Source organism: Mus musculus, chromosome 17 (assembly GCF_000001635.26).
Source record: "Mus musculus strain C57BL/6J chromosome 17, GRCm38.p6 C57BL/6J".
NCBI lineage: Eukaryota > Metazoa > Chordata > Mammalia > Rodentia > Muridae > Mus > Mus musculus.
Window position 1 is genome coordinate 89,238,405 of NC_000083.6, and position 22,409 is coordinate 89,260,813.

The following is a 22,409-nucleotide window of genomic DNA, read 5'->3' on the forward strand; positions in this document are numbered from 1 at the left end:
GGACTTCAGAATGTGGGGTCTTCAGAGGGGCAGACAAGTTGCTGACCTGTTGCCCTGCTGCAGCAGATTTCCTAGGAGGCCTTCAGACTTTTGGGTCTTCAGAGAAACAATAACGCTGTTGCCCTGTGTGTAGCTGTTCCTCTGGGAGGCCTTCAGACTGTGGGGTCTGTTGTTCTGCATGCAGAGGAACTCCTAGGAAGCCTTCAGACTGTGGGGTCTTCAGAGGAGCAGGCAAGTTGGTGACCTGCCCTGGCAGAAGAAGCTGGCTGGAAGGGGAGTGGAATTCGGGGATAGGGCCAGGGAGTTTGGGGGATGATGGGCCCTAGGTTTACTGGGCTTCTTGGGGTCTCTAGTAGCTGTAGCTGTTTGGGATGGTCCATTACCAGTTGCCTTTGAGTGCAGTGGAATTCCTGGGAGGACTTGAGACTGGTGTCTTCAGAGGAGTAGACAAGCTGGTCCATTATTTTATTCTTAAGGCAATTTTTGTTTCTCGAATAACATTTTGATGACAAACTTATCTTTTAAGTGTATGAATTCATTTTTATTTTATTTCTGTTTCTGTTTGATTTTTTTTTTTTTTTTGCTTTTTTATTTTCTTGTAACTTCTTCTGGAACTCTCGTGGGGGCTTTGACTGGCCTTAAACTCATGATCTCCTTGGCACTTGTGTTCTTGATAATTTCTTTTTTTTTCCATTTTTTATTAGGTATTTAGCTCATTTACATTTCCAATGCTATACCAAAAGTCCCCCATATCCACCCACCCCCACTCCTCTGCCCACCCACTCCCCCTTTTTGGCCCTGGTGTTCCCCTGTACTGGGGCATATAAAGTTTGCAAGTCCAATGGGCCTCTCTTTCCAGTGATGGCCGACTAGGCCATCTTTTGATATATATGCAGCTAGAGTCAAGAGCTCCGGGGTACTGGTTAGTTCATAATGTTGTTCCACCTATAGGGTTGCAGATCCCTTTAGCTCCTTGGCTACTTTCTCTAGCTCCTCCATTGGGAGCCCTATGATCCATCCATTAGCTGACTGTGAGCATCCACTTCTGTGTTTGCTAGGCCCCGGCATAGTCTCACAAGAATGCATATGCAGATTCATATTTCTCATTTAAATACTAGCAGTCATCTCAGTGTTGCCCTGTAGACCCACTATTTCTTTGCTCTAAAAATTTATTTTTACCATTGCTTCAATTTGAGTCTGTGCTATAGCATAAAACAGAGCTCTATTATTTCATGTTTTTTTGGAAGGTTTCTGAAATACTGGTACTGAGGATTAATGTTTTCCATTAATTTTAGGGAATATGGTAAGCATTATCTCAGTACTACCCACCAAGATTCCCTGTTAATAATTTCTGTACTTAAGTAGAAGATGCTGTGATGAATCATTAAGTACTCTTTTCTGTTTCAAGGTCTCCATTTGCTGTACATTTTTATCACACTGACATCCTAGTTTCTTATTTCTCTAAAAAATGCCTGTTCCAGTGTTTAACTCTTTGAATATTTTTAGTGATCATATTTTGAATTTTAGAACCTTCTTGAGTCATTCTGAAACCAGTTTGTTGATTTTGGTATATATTCTTGTTTTCAATTTTGACCTATTAAGTATGAATACTGAATTTGATGTCTTTTATATGCACATCTCGTCCTTCCTTCTCTGTGATAGTGTAAGAAACTTAGACTTAGTACTTATGTGCCTGAGCCCTTGTTTCTTCAGACCTTCAAGGACACTACTATTGAATTACACAAAAGTCATGGCTTGTGTTCATTCTCTCTCTCTCTCTCTCTCTCTCTCTCTCTTACACACACACACACACACACACACACACACACACACACCTACCTTTGTGAACTCTATATTTCTTCAGTATGTTATAATGTTTATTGCTCTGTCATTCATACATATACAAGGTTTCATTAGTTTCCCTCTGCATGAATGGATGCTTAGATCTGCCTCAGGTATGACACAGCTACAGGATTGGCTTAACTCCCCATGTTTTCTGATAGTAAGGGATGTGAAATCCATATATGTTATAGTAGCTTATTAATAAACTTTCAAAGTCTCTTTACACATATGCTGAATCCCCGAATTTTTATAATCAAGTATATTGAGATATTTCTGACCTGTATTTCAGTCTTACAGGGTATTCTTTTCTGAAAATGTACTGCCGTGTTCAATAGGAAAAGAGAGGCCAGGATAAATACCTTGTCTGTGTTTCTTTAGTCCTGGTCTCATAGGGATTAGATAAGAGTGCTTAGCATGTTCTCTGTGTTACTGCTGTGCTCACCTCTAAGGCATCAAGACGCTCCAGCCTCTGCTCAGTGATCCCCTCTGTGTTTTATCGTGTTATAGGATATAATATCTGGAGTTAAATAATGGCCCTTACAGTTCTTGATTTCAAGTATGCTCTATTGTAATGCTCTAGCCATCGTTGCTGTGTGGGAGACCATTAGGGATGGTTCTTTGCTCTCCTCTATTCGGGAGCTTTATAGTCTCTTTCATTGTAACTCATGTGTGTGTGTGCTTGGATTCATGTTTTAGTCATTCAAAGAGATATAATCTAACATGAAAATGTATGATGAACACTAAGATGATGTTAGAAAATCACAAAATTAGCCAATAAATGAGAAACATAGTCAGATCACTCTGTTTCCACAGACGACGGCAGGGAAGAGGCCATAGTATTCTTGCAAAGCATCTGAGACCTGTGTTCATGCATAGAGGAAAAGTTTTTAGAAATCTCTGCTATCAGGTTGCAACAACAAAAATGAAGATGTGTTAGTTAGCTTGTTCAAGCTCTTTACAAAGACTTCATTAGAAAGCAGATCTGTTCCTCATTTACTGAACACCTCAAAAGAACACTTCCAATAGTTGCAACTAGAAACATCACTGACTTTCAACTTTATTCAAGTGATAATTGTGCATTAGATATCAAGTTCAGGAGAACACAAAGGGCTGTAAAGGCTCCCTATTGTGTCTGAGTGTCTGGTTTAGTGGTAGAGGGCTTACCTAGCATGCAAGAGACCTTGAGTTCGATTCCTAGAACCACATAAATAACAAAAATAAGTTTTGAAGGACACAAGACATATTTGGACAGTCTTCTGCTGGGCATGGTGTCAAATGTCTGTGATCTTCGATTGTAAAAATGCTGGAGTATGAGAAAATTTCAAGGTCAGTTTGGTTTTGAGATTTCAATGTTAGGGCAGTTTTCAGTCTTCTCTTCAAGTCTGTCTTATTTATTTGCTTTCCTCATTCTTCCAGTAGCTTCATTCATTTCTACAATTACTTGAAATTACTCAATGTATATTTGGTGTTTTAATTATTTGCAGTTTTAGCCAATTTTGTTTCATTCTTTGCCTCTACTGTGCTTTGGGAAATCACTGTCAATAGAAGAAAATAAAATCAGACACAAGTGGATTTGATTGACAGGTGCACAGGGAAATAATCAAGTGTCAAGTCTTTGATTTAGTTCTTGGTGACCCCAGAGCTATCCTTGTTACCTTGTCTATATGTTTGATTCTGTGAGTCTATCCAGTTAAGTGGGAGAAAGAGGTCTTTTACTGTAAGTTCATGTTGTGATATATAGATATAGATATAGACACACAAATTATCTTGAAAAAACTAAAATAGACATGAGGTACCAAGCCCTAAAGTTCAGAAGTGATTTGTTTCAGGTTAATAAGATCAGTATTAGTTGTGCTAAGAATGTGGAATTAGACAAGTACCTTGGGAGAGGGGGCATTCTGAGTAATTGCCTGCTAGATCTTGATATTACAGATCAATTTCACACACTAAGCAGGCCCTTTGAGTACTTGAAAGATAGTTGTAGGGACATTGGAAGGAATTTGTTCAATATGATTATCAGGAAATCTTATAGAGGGAAATGCCCAATTATCAACTGGCATTGCCTATAATTATAGAAGAAACACTATTCACTTTTGTCCCTAGCACTATTCTTGATCCTGTTGGAGCCCCCTTTTTTTGTAATGAAGCCTTCTGATCTACTGAAGGTCATTCATTCATTTCTTCATGGGTCTGGTCTGCAAAATTCACTTAGTGCTTCCTGTGTACTAGCGAAACAAGAAACTAGGCATTTCTCTCAGATCAGTTTCTAGGACATGATCTGTTGATTACTTAACCTCCCTATAACTGTTGACTTTTAAACACGTGGAGGGCCCTGGCTATGTGAAAGTCCCACAGAAAGAGCCACAAAAAACAAAACAAAACAAACAAACAAAAAAAAAACCAAGAGATACACCCAACAATATAAGCTGAGTGCTTATAGTGCAACTTTGAAATAATATGGCATGCTCTCAATCTTCTGTGGCGCTCACAGATGCCTGGAAACACTGAAAGGCTTCTATGTTGGGATCACAGTTAATTGTCAGGACACCTGCAGCTGAGATTCCTTACACAGGGCACTCATTTGCAGTTTCTCTTTCATACAAGTCAGGCCAAATGGAATGATATATTCAAATATCTGGGCAAAGTCAAAGCCACAGAAGACTCTTTGAATAGACAGAGATGCCTGTTTGGTTTTGAATAGAATTGGTGTACTGGTTGTTGTTGAAACTCTGTTGATGCATGTCCTATGTTTCTGTACAATTAGAAGAAGATTGCTACATGCCAATTTAAATTGTTAAGTAAATTCGCAAATTTAAAACTTTGTTTATTAGTTTATTCATTTGTTTAGTTTTTATTCTTCATGGTATACAGCAATATGTATGCCCAACAAAGCCAGACAGGTCTGATAGCTGAGATGAGGAAACTCAAATATGGATCCTGTTTGGCAGTTGTTGAATACCATTTTCTTTAGCTGTGGAATTAAAGTGGATTAAAATCTGCACTTCGTAATTACCAGAGGGTCCTGCAACAGGAATGAAATAAATACCCACAAAGCCAAGGTGGCATAAATAAATGATCAAATAAGCAAACAGCAGAAGGAATAGAGTAGAGGAAGTCTAAATAATAATTGTAGACTGAATTAGATGAATGGAGTTATCGTTAGAAATTTGCCACAATATAGCTGTTGCTGAGATGGGAAGTGCATTTTGCTCACTGCTCTGCTGAATGCTTGGAGGACAGGAGGTAGTGGTAGAAGCTGATATAGTCAAGTCTCACCTGGAGGAGAATGGAATAGGCCTCACATTTCAAGTCTCCATCTTCACGGAGTCAGAGAGTGTGAAGAGCTTTGTATTAGACACAGGGGTTTATAGTGAAACAGTAAGCAGGAACCCCTAAACTGGGCAAGAGCTTGCTCTTCAAATTACTTCTCCTCTTCTTGGAAGTGGGGTTAGATCTCTATAAGGCACAGACATTGTGTTTTCCTGCTTGACAAACCAACTCAGGTGGACACAAGCAGAGAAGAGGGAATTGTGGGCCATTATGTACTAATGATGGACTTGTAAGTGATTAAGGTAATAGAAACGAAAGTAGAAATAACACCCGTAATTGCCCGTGTTGTTTCTCCTCCACCAAAATAAACAATTTAACCACTATGCTTTCTGTTCTGAACAATTTCTGTATGTTCCTATTAGTTGTATAAGTTGGCGTCTGTAGACACTGAGACATTCCCTACAAACCCTGGCAGGATCTGAAGAGTGTCTCCAGTAGTCAAATCACAACAGGTTTAATGCACCTGCACTCTATGAACTGAAACTCAAGGAAGGACTTCTCTGTAGCTAACAAACAGCATCACACAGAGTAGGTGGTTGCTAGACAGGGAAGGAGGTGGGGCTTGGGAGGGCAAAGGATGGAGAAAACACAAGATTACCGTGCTACAAAGATTCATAAGTGGTTGTTAAAACTCCTGAGTGAAACTTTAATTAGACTCTCTCATAACCAATACTGAAAGAATGTACCCCAAAATGTGTATTGGATTTGTAATTTTAATGTGCCTATAAGCTATTCACTATTTTTATTTCTATCAGGTGTAGGTTGCTTTCTATCTCTTTGAAAGCTGACTGGACTGGAAGTTTTGTTTTAGTAACAAATCACATAAAAGAAACTTGTTTCACTTTATAGTGGGGACACATTTAGCCAAGTGATCACTCCAGGCTGATGGATACTAAGTCATGTTGATTCATCACGTATTCTTGAGCAGGTGCAATGAAGAGGGCCCATCTTTTTATGGTCTTTGTCCCCAAATCTAGAATCTCCATCAAACCATAGGCAAATCTCATGAAAACAACAAGAAAACAATGGTTTTTTGTTTTTTTGTTTTCTGGTTTTTTTTGTTTGTTTTTGTTTTTTGTTTTTTGTTTTTTTTTGTTTTTGTTTTTGTTTTGTTTTTTTATTTGACCAGCACACTTCAATGCTCAGGAAAAAGAAAAACAAACAAATGGACTAGAGGAAGAATGTACATGTGATATGGGGGGCCCCTGATGACTCCTAGAACTGAAGACAAATTAGAGAAAGAAGAAAGTTTGTGAAATCTGAATACAGTCTAAACTTTAGTTAGTGACGTTACAACGATAAACTTCCATCTCATGAGGTATGCATTCGTTATGTAAGATGTTGGCAAGATGTTGGCACTGTGAAGTCTTCCTGAATTATTTTCATCATGTTTCCAGCTTTTTGTAAATGGAAATAATGTCAAAATAAGTTCAGAAAATGTTTCCAATAAATATGTGAAAATACATAGGAAGTCTCAGTTTCATGTTTAAATTTAAGCAACAGAATTTTGTTTTTATTATGGGGAAACAGAAATAAGAGAGAGTGGGGGCGACTGTTGGAAAATGTAGGAAATAAAGTAAATATTTTAAAGGACAATTTAAAAGACTTTAAAGTCATTGATCCTTCTGCTTATTAGAATCTTCCCATAAAGGGGTGTCTCCTCTCCCCTCCTCTCTTCTCTACTTTCCTCCTCCTCTTCATTCTCTTCCTCCTCTGCCTCCTCCTCTTCCTTCTCCTCTTCTTTTTCTTATTCTTTGCTCAAGGCTGCCTTCTCTAAGCCCCAGAATAGTGCCTGGCACAGTGTCAATAAATACTGCTTCCTGAACAGGTGCATGCTGATCTCCTGGCACAGGTCATAAGACCACTACTCTGTCTAATGAAAGTGAGAAGAGATTATAGCCTTCCATCCCAAATTATGGTCAGGCTGGGCAGGACAACCTTAACTGTACTCTGCCAAAGGTGTGGACTGAAGTCAAAATTGGTCAGGGGCATGGTTGAGGGAATGTGTTAAGAAGCCCTGGATTAGGATCAACCAGGAGAAAGGGGCAGTTCAAGTGGACGATTTAGCGTTTGGAGGAACTATCTGTACACTTTTGAATTTTTCCAGAAGTTTAGGACAGCTCCTTACCCAGGTCTGAGAACCTCTGAAGAAACTGGGGGTTGGAGGGAGATTGGGTCCTCTCCTTCCCTTGAAGAGCAGGCTGATTGGAGTCAAGGCAAGTTTGAGCTTGCTTCCTAAAGAGAAATAGGGAAGATTCCTTTTCTTTATTCCTTAGGTGTTTTGAGACAGAGCTTTCTTGGGTAGGCAACAATAAGTTGTAATCTTCCTGCATTCTGCCTTCCCTAATCTCTGGAACTGGAAGAGCAAAGCCCTCCTGTTACAAGTTAGAGTATATTCCACCAACCTTTGTGTGCTTGTCTAAATTATACAGTTCTATTGAAGGTGGGTCACGAGCTGGGAACTGTGTTGGATATCTGTAATACCAGCATTGAGGAGGCTGTAGCAGAAGAGCTATGAGTTTGAGACCAGCCTGAGATTCACAACAAAACCAGACAGATTTGGGATATGTTAATTCTGTGATAAAACAATGTGCAGGGAGACATAAAAAATAACCAGAGTCCTAGACAGTTCCTTAATTCCAGGAAGTCCTCAAACTGTTTTCAAGGTTTGACTATTAACTATGGCTGGGGAGTTCTTTCTGCTGAGCAAGCAGGCATTTATTAAGTCATCCTACACACCTTAGTGAAAGGGGTTCAAGTCCCCCACAGAGACTTTCCCAAAGTCCAAGGAACTTGAACATCATTTGGCCCACAGAGTGGAAGATCAGTGGCATCTTTTCTCCAGTGACAGTACTTAGGACTCTGTCCTTCCTAGCTTCTTCAGATTGCTCTAGTTTTCCCCAGTTTCCAAGGCTAAGTAAGCTCTATAGTGGCAGCTGAAGCCAGCTTGTAGTGACCACTGCTATTGAGTGGCACAGCAGAAAATCAGCTGTTCCCAGAGTTGGTAGCTTAGCTGTTTCATTTCATAATGGGCTGGGGAAAATGGCAGCTTGTCAAACCTGATGCAAATGATATTTTATGAAAAGTGATTTAAATTGGCTGAAGCTGTTTTTAGAGTGATCAGGTTTTTTTTTTTAATGAAAAATATATGTAGGGCATCTTTCTGATGTGAAGGAACACAGATCTTGAGAAGTACATTGTGCAGAGAAACTTTGGGAGATAGATTGGTAGATAAGGAGGTTTAGTATAAATAGTAGATGAGGCATTATGGGACTATGTAAATGAGATTCAAGGTGCCAGCAGTTAATAAGAAGAGACTCCTGAGCTGCATGCTAGGGAAGGTAAAGCCATATTGGAATGGATATACTTGCATGCCCTGGTGAAGTCAGCCTTGTTCTCTATTTTCCCCAGGCAATGGCAGGTGTTGCAGGAATTCTGCCCCAAGACACAAGAGACAGGACTCATTTAACAATTTGGAATTGCAATTTCTCTCATTTTTAGCAGCTACCCAAGAGGTAAATGATATTTTGACTCAATGATAAAGGGATTTCAGGAAGAGACAGTAAAGGGAGACGTGATCCTTCTGAGTTATGGGGGGAGTGTTTCCCCTGAGATTAGACACCAGAAACTTAGAATTCCGTTGAAGAACTTTGCAAACTGGTTTGTATTAACATCCAGACTGTGCAAATGTCTTCTGTTTCCTCTAGTCTAGACAGACCCCTCCCTTTCCTGGCTCCTGGTCAGTGTAGGTATAGTCACCATGCTTGTCTCTAGAGTAGAGATTCCCAGTCTGTGGGTCACAGTGTTAGGGAGGTTGAGAACTGCTGCTCTAGAGAGTTTGGAGAAAGTATTGACCCCGACAGCCCAGAAGATCCACTGCTAAAATGAATAGCAGCCTCCCTACTATAGTCTCCGTAGAGCCTAGCTCTAGTAAAGTTTAGACGAGATGCAAAACATTGAACAGACATGCTACAGTTTGGTTGTGAAATATTCACTGGAGGCCCATGTACTAAAAACTTAGTTCCCAGTATGGTTGGTGCTGTTGGAAAGTGGCTGTTGCCTAAAGAAGGGAGAGCCTTTGGGAATGTTTTCCAGTCACTAAGTCACTCTTTTCTTTGTTTTTGATTCCAGGTCTTGAGGTGAACAACACCAGCCCCACCATGTGTTGCCAATGTTGCTGGCTATTTCACCATAGTTCTGAAAGCAGTAGGGATAGAATATGAACTAAAACCTCCAGAAACTGTGGGCCAAAATAATCCCCTTTCTAGGTGGATTCATATCTAGTTTCTGTTACAGTGAAAGACAGCTGATCAATACACTCATTTCATTTGCTTAGCATAGAACAGATAATGGACATTTGAATGAAATAGTTAACATATAAATGCCTTAAAATTCTCTGTACCCAATCACAAAAGAAGTCACTTGATATGCACTCACTGATAAGTGTATATTAACCCAGAAACTTAGAATACCCAAGATACAATTTGCAAAACACAAGAAAATCAAGAAGAAGGAAGACCAACATGTGGATACTTCATTCCTCCTTAGAATAAGGAACAAAATACCCATGAAAGGAGTTACAGAGACAAAGTTTGGAGCTAAGACGAAAGGATGGACCATCTAGAGACCACTCCACCTGGGGATCCATCTCATAATCAGCCACTAAACTCAGACACTATTGCATATGCCAGCAAGATTTTGCTGAAAGGACCCTGATATAGCTGTCTTGTATGAGACTATGCCAGTGCCTGGCAAATACAAAAGTGTATGCTCACAGTCATCTATTGAATGTAACACGGGGTCCCCAATATAGGAGCTAGAGAAAGTACCTAAGCAGCTGAAGGGTCTGAAACCCTATAGGTGGAACAACAATACGAACTAACCAGTCATGATGACAAGAAAGCAGACATACCTTGTTTCTCTAGCTTGAGGAAGGAGAGCAAGGATTGGACAAAAACAGTGTATCATCCATATACATTTTTTTATTAATTGATTAAATTTTGTGTGGGGGGTGTGGTATATGTTTATGTATACATGGGTATACTTATGCATTCAGACACATATGGAGGTCAGGGATCAACTTTACTATCTTTTGCCATTGCTCTTCACATCATTCTTTGAGGCAGGATCACTCACTGATCCTATTGTATGAGGTTTGCCCTAGAACAATTGAATGAAAGTGGGAACAAAAAAAGGGGAGCTTGGGGGACCCCTGGGGAATAAGAGGGGAATAGCTCACGTCTGGCCAGAGTTCCTGTGCTCTGGGCAGGCAGACACGGGAGGGCTGCCGAACGCTTTCCACTCAGCCCCGGGTGGGCATCCAAGCCTCTGACCCAATCTACTGCGGGTGGACAAGGAACAGTCCCTGACCAGGGACCCCAAGGTGACACCCTGTAGCCCCAGAGTTATGGGAGAGAGGGAGAAGGGAAGAGTTTCCCAACACTGACCAGAGTGCACAGCAGATCTTGATGGAGCAGAGACTATGGTTTAAGAGCTTTATTATAGAAATGCAGGGGGAAAGAGAGAAGAGAAGAGAAGAGAAGAGAAGAGAAGAGAAGAGAAGAGAAGAGAAGAGAAGAGAGAGAGAGACAGAGAGAGAGACAGAGAGAGAGACAGAGACAGACACGGAGAGAGAGACAGAGAGAGAGAGAGGAGGAGGAGGAAGAGGAGGAGGAGGAGGAGGAGGAGGAGAAAGAAGAAGAAGAAGAAGAAGAAGAAGAAGAAGAAGAAGAAGAAGAAGAAGAAGAAGAAGAAGAAGAAGAAGAAGAAGACAAAGAGAAAGGAAAGAGGAGAGAGTAGTGACAGAAGTGAGAGGTAAGAGAACAAAGGAGTGAGAGAGCAAAGTGGTGGCCTAACAGCCCATTTTATGGTCTTTACTGTTGCTAGGTAAGTGGGGAAGAGTTTAGCCTGAAGGTCAGAAGCTTGGGCCATTGCTTATGTGACTACTGACCATGTTTCTCTTGTGGGGGCTGTGGGGGGGGTGGTAAGTTAGGCAGGGGACAGAGTTCCACGAGCTTTAGGGAACACCTACCATGTCATGAATTATCACCACCTCAGCTCAACTGGAGACCAGCCTGCAATTCCCCACAAATGAACATAAAGCTCTGGTATATACCTGTCTCTGACCCTCGTATCTTTCACCAGGGTGAGTGCTGTGTATCACCACACCCAGATTTTATGTAGATGCAGGAGATCCAAACTCAGTTCCTTAGCTTGCAGAATCCTCATAAGGCTACTAAGACCCAGAAAGGTTCAAACACATCCAGAAATGTGTTGAGGTAGTACAAAAACATAGATGTTTCTGCTTTGCTCTTTGTTTTTGCCACACTACTTGAAGAAAGGAGAGCTTTTTTTTCTTTTGTTTCCCTCAAAATTTATCTCACCACTGGCAGCATTTTGAGACAAGTCACCATGTTATGAATTCTCCGTGGGAAGTCTCTGAGAATTGTTCTTTATCAATGAACAATTTCTAAAGATGATCCATCCCACAAAGTCTATGTTCTAATGATTTCTGATCATTTTATACAAAAAGCACAATCAGCTTAAGAAGAATTTCATATTCTGTGGCTCTCTTGGGAAAGATGTGAGAATTTGACTGGTTTTGAAATATATAGTTGAAAGTTACTCTTGAAATATAAAGGACAATTCATCTTACTTTTTTAAATGAGTGAACTCTGAAAGATAACAAGCCTGAAATGGAGTTGGGGTTTTTGAGCCTAAATGGATGGACAGGTGAGTTCCTCCAATTCACTACAGATTTTGGATGCTGCCAATTTCTCATCTTATTGGCATATTACATTGGGGCAATTATGTGAATCTGGTTGGACCTGGTCAGCCTAAGGTGTATGCTAATTCTCAGCTTTATTTCTCTTTCTAAAAAAAAATCTAAAAGATCAGCTTTTGACTAAGTCTGATCATTTTTCACTCAATCCACTTAGCTATCTCCATTAGGTGAGATATTTCACATTAAACAAAGTATCTATAAAGAAATACTACAGTATTTTTATGAAAATGACTGCTTAAGAAGACTAGTAAAGGCATAAGCCTTTGATCGCAATAAATTAGCATAATTTGTAAATTCTTGTTTGTTTGACTGGTCAGAAGGTAGTCTTTGGGTGAGTACCTGTGGATATTTATCCTTCAGATCTACTATTGTATCTTCTAGGTATTGGGTTTAAAAAATACACCTTAATTTATAATAAGAGAGTAGTGATTGAAGAGACAAGGGGATAACATTCAGATCATGAACGTTTGTTTGACCTCTTCTGTCTCCTCAACGACTACACTTTGTCTCTGGCTATATTTGTTTCATTAATATATGTCATTGGTGCTTAGCAACAGCTGCCCAGGTACCTAGCATGTCAGAGTGAGTCAACCTCACATGGAAATCCACACGTTGAGAAATGACCCCTGGCATTCTGTATCTATAACAGGTAGGATCATTCAATTTCGCCATCACCACCTGTCATTTCACTTAATGGTGTGAGAGTCTATTTGCCAGACAATTGCAGTTTGGACTATAGTTTTGAATAATGTCACCATAGATGGTTCTATTCAGCCTCTGGGCAAGGCATTTCTTAATGGTTCTCCTAACACCCTAGCGTTTATTCTTTCTTCACTGCCAAAGTACTTGCCCATTCATCTGAACCATCAACTTGCCCAACAATTTATCCTTAAAATAGCAACCATTGTCTCTTGGAGTCCCCCGAGGACAGAAAGTTAAAAGGAAATTATCTTTGTTATAGCAGTCAAATGGGAAGAAAGTTTCCTTTAACCATATATCTACTTAAAGTGATGTTATGGAAGTCTGGTTAATTGAAAAATACATTTTCTTCTCAAGAGTATCCTGGCACCACTGTGGAAGTAATGAAACATAGCTGGGCCAGTGGTTTCTGCAGGACCTCGGTCAGTGGTGAGTACAGGGAGAAACAGCCTTCTCATACACGGTTTTCAATGGAATAGCTCTCCTTTATTGGGGCTAATAAAGGCTATATAAACGTTAGGGTGTGAGTAGGGAGTATCAGGGTGAGTGTACATCATTGGCTAATGCCAAGATGTTGAGAATGCTTCATTTTCATGAAGACAAATTCCAGGTTCTTGCTGGACTTGTCTTTATAAAGAGAGAACTTTAACCTATAATTTGGCTATCAGGCTACATGACTACCTATACATTGGCAGAGGTGGGGGTCATATGGCTCCCTGCATCGGGACAAGCATGCTCAGAGCAAGGAGGGCACAGTCCTAACTCCTACCAGCCTCAGAATTTTTAGGGTTTGTAGACCTTTTGACCTCACTCCTGCTCTAGACCTGCTCTCCCAGTCACATGGCTCTCTGCCCTCTCAAGTAGTGAACATCTAGAAGAGGGGTGGGCTTCTCCTAAGAACATTTTATTTAAGTGTTTCTATAACTGTATTTAAAATCTCAGTGGCTTCTGAAGTCACAGCATTCAGAGGATTTGAAAGAATATGTGAAATCTGTGAAATCATCTTAATACACATTTTATGTAAGGAAAAATTCTTCTTTAAATGAAAATATCAATCTTTCTAACTAGCTTTGTCAATTCAGTAGACTGTCTTATGAGCTAGTGGCCTCCATCTCTGTTGTTCCTTATCTCTTCTCCAAACACATTCTTCTGCACCTGTAATTTCTATTCTTGCAATAAAATCCAAGTGATTAATCTCTATTCACTGCCTCTTCTTCTAACCCATCCTCTCTAATGCTATCAGAGTTACAATTCTAGTTTTACTCAGCTATTTATTTCTGTCAGACAGTCTCCTTCAGTAGGTAGCATCTTTCCCCCCATAGAAAGTCAGTTATGAACATAGTATCTGTATGACATTATTGTGGGAAATGCATGTCATTATCTTTATCATTAACCCACAGAATTTGTGACCTAGAAAGAAAACTAATATAAGTTGCTGGCTCTAACTCATAGAAATATGGCAATGTTGGTGGTTTAGTCCCTGGGAGCTCTGAAGGGTCTGGTTGGTTGATATTGTTGTTCTGCCTATGTGTTGCAAACCCCTCCAGTTCCTTCAGTCATTTCTCTAAGTCCTCCATTGGTGATCCCATGCTAAGTTCAATGGTTGGTGGCAAGTATCCACCTCTATATTTGTTAGGCTCTGGAAGATCCTCTCAGGAGACAGCTATATCAGGCTCCTGTCAGCAAGCACTTCTTTTCACTAGCAATAGTACCTGGGTTTGGTGTCTGTATATGGATCCCCAGGTGGGGCAGTCTCTAGATGACCTCTCCTTCAGTCTCTGCTCTACACTTTTGTCTCCATAATTCCTCCTGTGGGTACTTTGTTCCCCCTTCTAAGAAGGACCAAAGCATACACACTTTGGTCTTTCTTCTACTTGAGCTTCATGTGGTCTGTGAATTGTATCTTGGGTATTCTGAGCATCTGAGCTAATATCCACTTATCAGTGACTGCATACCATGCATGTTCTTATGGAATTGTGTTACCTCACTCAGAATGATATTTTTGAATTCCATCCATTTGCCTAAGAATTTCATGAAGTCATCATTTTTAATACCTGAGTAGTAAATGTCCCACATTTTCTGTATGCATTCATCTGTTGAGGGACATCTGGGTTGTTTCCAGCTTTAAAAAGGGACATGATATTTCAATTTTATCTAAAGAAGGAAGAAGTCAAATGACCTGTACCAATCCACACAGAAAAGCAAGATGGTTTCCTCCTTTTCTGTCATAGGAAGGCCACTGAGAACTTACTAGGAATTCTGAGGGAAGATTGGTAATAAAGTTGTAGTAGCATGTAGAAGACTGGTTTAGTGGAAAACCCTCAGTTTCTTTGACCTCAGTGTGTATTTCTTTTTAATTGACCTGATCAGTCACATGACAGCATCCACTTGTAAGTAGTCTTAGGACAGGCAGTTATATCTCAAATTGCAAAGCCTCAAAAGAGATGGCACAGTGCATCCTAGCATGCCTGGAATTATTTGGCCTTTAATAATGTTCATTAAATTGAAAATGTGGGTTCGTTCTTTAGAAAGCAAGAAGTAAAGGACTGGCTAATGTATGCATACAAGCGTCAAAAAGTAAGACAAGAAAAATAACAATTATGATCAGATTAATTCATTAATCCTATGATTTTATTCAAGTATACAGAAGTATACTTGCCTTGAGAGTGATGGGTATAAGCACTCAGGGGTGTGGACAACTGGTGAATGCATTTGGAAATGGCAAGGTTGCATATTTGGAATCCGAAACAGTTCTATAACTGAGCAAAGGCAAGGACAATATTTGGATCAGGAAGCAATGAAATTGAACATATGTGCTTTCGCTTCTGTATCTCAATGAACTTGGGATACAAATCTGGGCAGATCAAGAAGTAAAAAATTACTTATAAGCTATTCTCTGTAAACTGTTGTGACTAGGTTAACTCAATTCTTCAGTCAAAATCTTATTCCTATAAAAGGTTTGAGTGACAGTTTAAAATCCAGAATCTCTTGGTTCAATATATTATGGGATTGAAGTATTCAACCAGTTATATTGTCTTCATATGAATAAGTGGCAACTTTGCACTTACTTCATAAAAATTATGTAGAATACTAGAAACATCATGTGCAATGAGCCCTTGTGTGGTAACTTTCAGGAATATATGCCACTTTCCAAAGGCAAATAGTGAAGCTAGTTACATAGGCATGGCACTTGTTGATCATAACCCAGTATTTTGTTGGTTGTATATGCCACACACTTCCTTTTAACTAGACAAGAGGGGAGGTTTGCCAAAGGGGTCTGCTTGTGTCACAACTTAGGTAAGAGGAAACCATGGGGGCAGTGAGAGAAGGCTTCCTACTGAGGACCCTTAGTTGTGTTTTTGATTTCTGGGCAATGGCATCTTCAATCTTCCATTAGCTGATATCTCTCAGCACTTTCCTTTATAGTTTATTATTTAAATAATATAGTATGTATGCATATTATACATGTGTGAGTGAAGATGTGCCTGTGCCAAAGTGCACACTTGAAGGTCTGAAGACAATGTTGCATATTGGTTCTTGCTTTTTGTCCTGCTTGAGACAGGGTGTGTTGTTGCCTGTCACTTCATACACTGGGCTATATAGAACCACATTTCTGGGAATTCTCCTGTCTCCACCTACCTATCTTACTATAGGATCACTGAAATTGCAGACCCATTATATCTGCTTAGATCTTTTATAGTTCAAAGGAATCTACACTCAATTCCTCAGTCTTGCTCAGCAAGAACTTTACTCACCAAGGCATATCCATAGTACTCCTTTTTAATTGTTGTCTTAAGTCTCTCTCTCTCTCCCTCTCCCTCCCCCTCTCCCTCTCCCCCCCCTCTCTCCCCCTCTCTCCATGAACTCATAGAATGATTGCTATTTGACTCCCAGAGTATCACTGACAAAAACTGAATTGAGTTCTTTAAGATTATGATCAAGACTTACCTATGATTTTTGAAAAAAAAGTTTTATATTATTCAAATGCAACTCTTATAATATGAAAAAGTGTTTTACTTTTAAATATTCTTGAAACACTTACAGATTAGAGCATACAAAACCACCCCTAAACTTAGTGAATTAAACCCACTGTTCCTATAGTTCAAGGATCTTTTGTGGCCTAACTGAGTCATTTGTTTCACAGACTTTGACAAAACCTCAAGCACAACAGAGAAGTTTGGAAGGGTAGTTGTATATCAGTGTTTTACTACAAAGTCTTAGTGATGACAACTCACACAATCTTTTTTTGTCTATTTTTAAAAATAGAATGAAGTCACTGCATGTATCTCACATTCAGGCAGTGAGAGATTACACAAGTATTCAAGTACTAGGAAGCCACAATAATTTGAAGCCACTTCAGAATATGTCAGTTACATCATTTTCCTAAAGAAACACCAACAATAGACAAATCAAACTACTTCCCCTTCTACCCTGCAGTAAAACTTATTTTGGAGGTCACAAATATAATAAGTATAACATTATTCATTCTTATTCCATATGTTTTATAAAATTCACTACATATATGAATGATCACACCTCCTAAAAGTTTATCTAAAAGACACTCTACTTTCAGAGGGACCTTAGAATTTCACAATTCAACTTCCACCCTGGGAATCATCCTCTAATGGTTACAAAAATGGAAAAAATGCCTCCTGCAGACTCTCAGATAAGCCAGTCGCTCCTTGCACTGGCCATAGAAATACCTGCTTTCAAAGGGACCTTTCAAAATTACACCATGCTTGCACTTCGGCCTCCTCCTTAAATCCTGGTAAATGGCAGAGTTCTCTCTTTGGATAGGGGCAAGCTTCCACTGTTAAAAGACGTCCATATGGCAACTCCTGTGCTATCTCTTATGAGTCCTGCCAATGCTTTGATCATTTCAAATCTAAAAGGGGCTTAAAGTGGCTTTGTTAAAACCCTCTCTATGAAAAGCTGAAATCCTTCAATAAGACAGAATGAGATGCAGCTATATAAAGACACAGCAGTTACATGATTTTCCTGGTAGGAAATGCATCATCTAAGCTTTACCATATTACATCTGAAGATATATATATATATATTCCTGATTTATCTGATAACTGAGCACATACATTTTAATTATACATGTTCAGAAATGCAGTGCAAATCTTTGCCTTGCCTGCAGGCAGGCCAGACCTACCTCAATGATTCCATTTTAAATAGCAGCGAGGAAACCAACATCCTAAGCAAACTATACCCACTGTTTTACTGTAAATCTTGACAGTCTATTACCAAAGAGCTGCTGATTGCTGGATGAATTGATCAATTCCACCATAGATATAAATAAATACCTCTAGAAAGAAAACTACAAAGGTTAGTAGTTGTAGAATTCAATAACGGTGAATCAATTAATAATTTTTTTCCATGGGGCTCTTTGTGACACAGGACAGAAGGAGAAAGCAAGGAAGCTGAACACCTATTATAGACAGGGAGAGTGAGACTCTGTAAGGGGAAGAAATCATATGATATGAGGATGAGAAAAGCTACATGTCAGGCATTTGCTTGCCTGTGCAAGCATGATACATGGTCTGAGCAAATCCTCCCTCACCTTCTGTAGTGATCAACCTCCAGTGCAGATTCAGCCACTCCTCCTTCAAACAGTACTCCTGTCCCTTTCTCAGAATCACTCTGAAAGTGACAGTGAGAAGCCACAAGCAGAATGAGCAACTTATCTTCTTAATTGTATGTAAGTTTAAATAAGGATGGGAGAGCCACCCTCTATAGAAATTCAATATTTGTATTGCTATCTTCAGAGGAAAACCAAAAACTGCTCAAATTTGAATCTATTTGTCTTATCTAAAATAAATAAATAAATAAATAAATTAATTAATTAATTAAAAAAACCCTGTTTGTTTGATCATCGTAGAATTTCATTTTACATGATCTGGGTTACTTGGCATATGTGGCTGGGTGAAGCTATGATGACCACTAGAGCTTATAGGCCTCCTTTGCTTCCTCAGAGACAGAAGCAAACAATAAATGATGTTCACATCAATAGTCCTGAGACACCAAGAAAATGTCAAATTATACTTATTGGCCTATATATGCGATGGCTAAAATATGCACCTTGTATTTCAACAGTACTTTTAATATGCTTCTATCTCTAAGCATTGTTACCCAGGACCATTAATGTCAATTCATGCTTTGACATTTTATCTGGTTTCTTAAAATACCTATGAAGTATTTTATGTAGTTCTTGCTACCAAAGTTTGTTTCAAAAATAAAAAATATACCAAGAAACTTCTAAATGTTTAGCACAGCTGTATTAGCTGTCAACAGAGGCAGAAAACAGAATCATGTATAACAATTAAATATAATATAGTGTGGGAAGCCACATGTGCCGTTGCTGAGTGGCACTGACTACTGCTGGCCACCATGCATAAGATTGGACAAACAACCAATGTGTACATATGCAGTAAAGTTTTTTGCAAAAACACTGCCTGGCCCAGGCATGATAATGAGGTTCTGTAAAGTACTAAGAGAGTAACCAATCGGATGTGAGACATGCAAATGAGATATGATAATGAGGCTCTGTGAGGTACTGAGAGAGAGTAGCCAATCAGATGAGGAACATGCAAATGAGGCTTAGTGCATAACCAATCAGGGTATGAGACACGCCTCTCCTAGGCCTATAAAAGCAGCACCAGCTCTGGGCAAAAAGTCTTTTCGCCTCTGCAATCAAGCTCTCCCAATAAACGTGTGCAGAAGGATCCTGTTGCAGCGTCGTTCTTGCTGGTCGAGTCCGGTGCGCGCAAGAAGTGGTGCCAGAAACCCGGGACAAGAAACATCTTCAGGCACGAGAGAAGACCCCCTACTACAGGGAGGATTCAGAACTGCATCGCGGGGAAGGAGCGGTTAATAGAGGTTCCCGTAAAACAGACTGCTGAGAAGGATCCGGCGTGGATTCAGAACTCTTCAGCTGGGGAGCGGTGTTAATAAAGGTTCCTGCAAAACAGACTGCTGAGAAGGATTCAACTGCATGGATTCAGAACTCTTCAGCTGAGGAACGGTGGTACCGGTAAGTGTAAAGAAATTAATGTAAATCTCTGAGAGGCATGCTCTCCTACGAAGTAGATCCATTAATAGTCGCTGGGATTGTGCTGCTTGCTTGTTTTCTTGCCTTAATTTTATGCTATTGCCTTAATTGTCATCGCCCTGGGCACGAGTGTATCTGCTGGGAATAATTTCACGTAGATAACGCTTTAGTCCAGGACGATCATGGGTAATGGCCAGTCTACGCCCTTAGTAGGGCCGGTGCAAGCCTTGCTTAAAGAAAGGGGTTTAAAAATTTCAGAAAGCACAGTGAGCGGTTTTTTGAGAGAAATAGACAGACTTGCTCCTTGGTTTGCCCCCACTGGGTCGCTGACGCTACCTAGTTGGGAAAAGCTGGGAAAAGATATAGCAAGAGAGGAAGTAGATGGGAAAGTGAAAGCAGGGACAAGGCCGTTATGGAAATTAATTAAGGCTTGTATCCAGGACAAGAAATGTGAGCTAGCTGTTAAAGAAGGACAGCGACTTTTACAGGAGCAACAGGAAAGTATGTCAGAAACAGAGAGAAATGAAAAAGAAAGCGCGCGCAGAAAGATAAGTAAAGGGAGAGAAATAAAAGGAGAAAAGGAAAAGAAACCAAAATGTAAAGATACAAAAGATAGAATAAAAATTAAAGAACAGAAAATTAAGTCAATTTACCCTCCTCTGGAGGACTTTGAGTTATTAGAATTGTCTAGCTCAGAGGATTCGGAACTATCAGAAGGAGAGGAGAAAAATTTGGAGGAGGCTGCTGCAAAGTGTAAGGCAGAAAGATCTGGTCCAATAGGAAGGAGTATCAGTGCTCCCCCACCACCTCCGCCTTATACAGATAAGAAAACAATTGGCTATGGCCACTCCTTTTGCACTCCTAAAGGGCTGCAAAAAATATGTCAGGCTTTTCCTGTTTTTCAGGATCATGCTCAACAGCGATATTATGAGCCAATATCGCATAAACAAGTGAAAGAGCTAGCAGAGTCAGTAAGGACCTATGGAGTTAATGCATCATTTACTCAGTCCCAAATTGATAGATTGGCTCACAATGCCATGACTCCTTTTGACTGGATGAGTGTGGTAAAGGCATGTCTTACGATGGGACAGTATCTAGATTGGAAGTCTATATGGCATGATCTGTGTTTGAGTCAGGCCCGTGCTAATGCTACTGCAGGGCAACAAGCATGGAGCTTTGAAATGCTTACAGGTCAGGGTATATGGACAAATAATCAATTAGGATACCCAGTGCAGGTCTATGATCAAATTAATCAGGCAGCAGTGAAAGCTTGGAAAGCATTGCCTAATCGAGGAGAAGTATCTGGTAACTTGACAAAAATTATTCAGGGAATTAATGAGCCGTTCTCTGAATTTGTAGCTCGCATGATGGAAGCGGCAGGACGTATATTTGGTGATTCTGAGGCCGCAATGCCATTAATTGAACAATTAATTTACGAGCAATGTACCAAAGAATGCAGAAATGCTATCACACCATGGAAAGGGAAAGGAATACAAGCATGGATGAAAGCCTGTAGAGAAATAGGAGGACCTCTTTCAAATGCAGGGCTGGCTGCTGCAGTCTTGATGGCACAAACAAAAGAAATAACCTGCTATAATTGTGGACAAACAGGTCATTTGCAAAAGCAGTGTACAAAGGGTAGAAAGAGTAGGTTTGAAAAGACAGTACCAGGTATTTGCCCAAAATGTGGGAAAGGAAGACATTGGGCAAATGAATGTAGATCAGTCAGAGATATAAAAGGAAGGCCAATACCTCAGTTTAAAGGGCAACAGCCAAAAAACGGAGTGAGGGGCCCCCGTCCCCAGGGCCCCCAAATGTATGGGGCATTCCAGACCACAGTGTCCATGAGGCCACCCAGAGACCGAGGAGAGCCACTCCGGGTTCAGCAGGATTGGACATCTGTGCCACCTCCAGAGTAATTCTTACACCTCAAATGGGGTGCCAGCCTATTTCATCAGATTTTAGAGGTCCCTTACCAAAGGATACAGTGGGCCTACTGTTGGGTAGGTCCTCTTCTGCTTTGAAAGGATTGGTAATACATCCCGGAGTTATAGACTCAGATTATGAGGGACAAGTTAGGATTATGTGTTCTGCACCCCGAGGTATTGTAGCCATTTCTCCTGGAGATCGCATTGCTCAATTGCTGATTCTTCCTAGTTTGCATAACATGTTCCCTAGTGGCCGGGACTCGCGAGGAGATAAGGGACTCGGTTCTACAGGAAATAATGTGGCCTACATATCTTTAGATTTGGATAATCGTCCCACTTTACAATTACAAATAGAAGGAAAACCCTTTCAAGGTATAATGGATACAGGAGCAGATAAAAGCATTATATCTAGTAAATGGTGGCCTGCTTCTTGGCCTGTTAATCAATCGTCACATAGCTTACAAGGATTAGGATATGAGGCTACCCCAACTATAAGTGCAAAATCCTTACAATGGAAAGATAAAGAAGGAAGGACAGGGCTTTTTCAACCATATGTACTCCCTTTGCCTGTAAACTTGTGGGGGAGAGATGTGTTATCAGCTATGAACTTTGTATTGACTAATGATTACTCTCAGAAAAGCAAGGAAATGATGAAAGGAATGGGATATATACCTGGACTAGGTCTTGGAAAAAATTTGCAAGGTAGAATTTCACCAGTTAAAGCCACTGTAAAGGCAGACAAGAAAGGGCTGGGTTTTTTCTAGGGGCCACT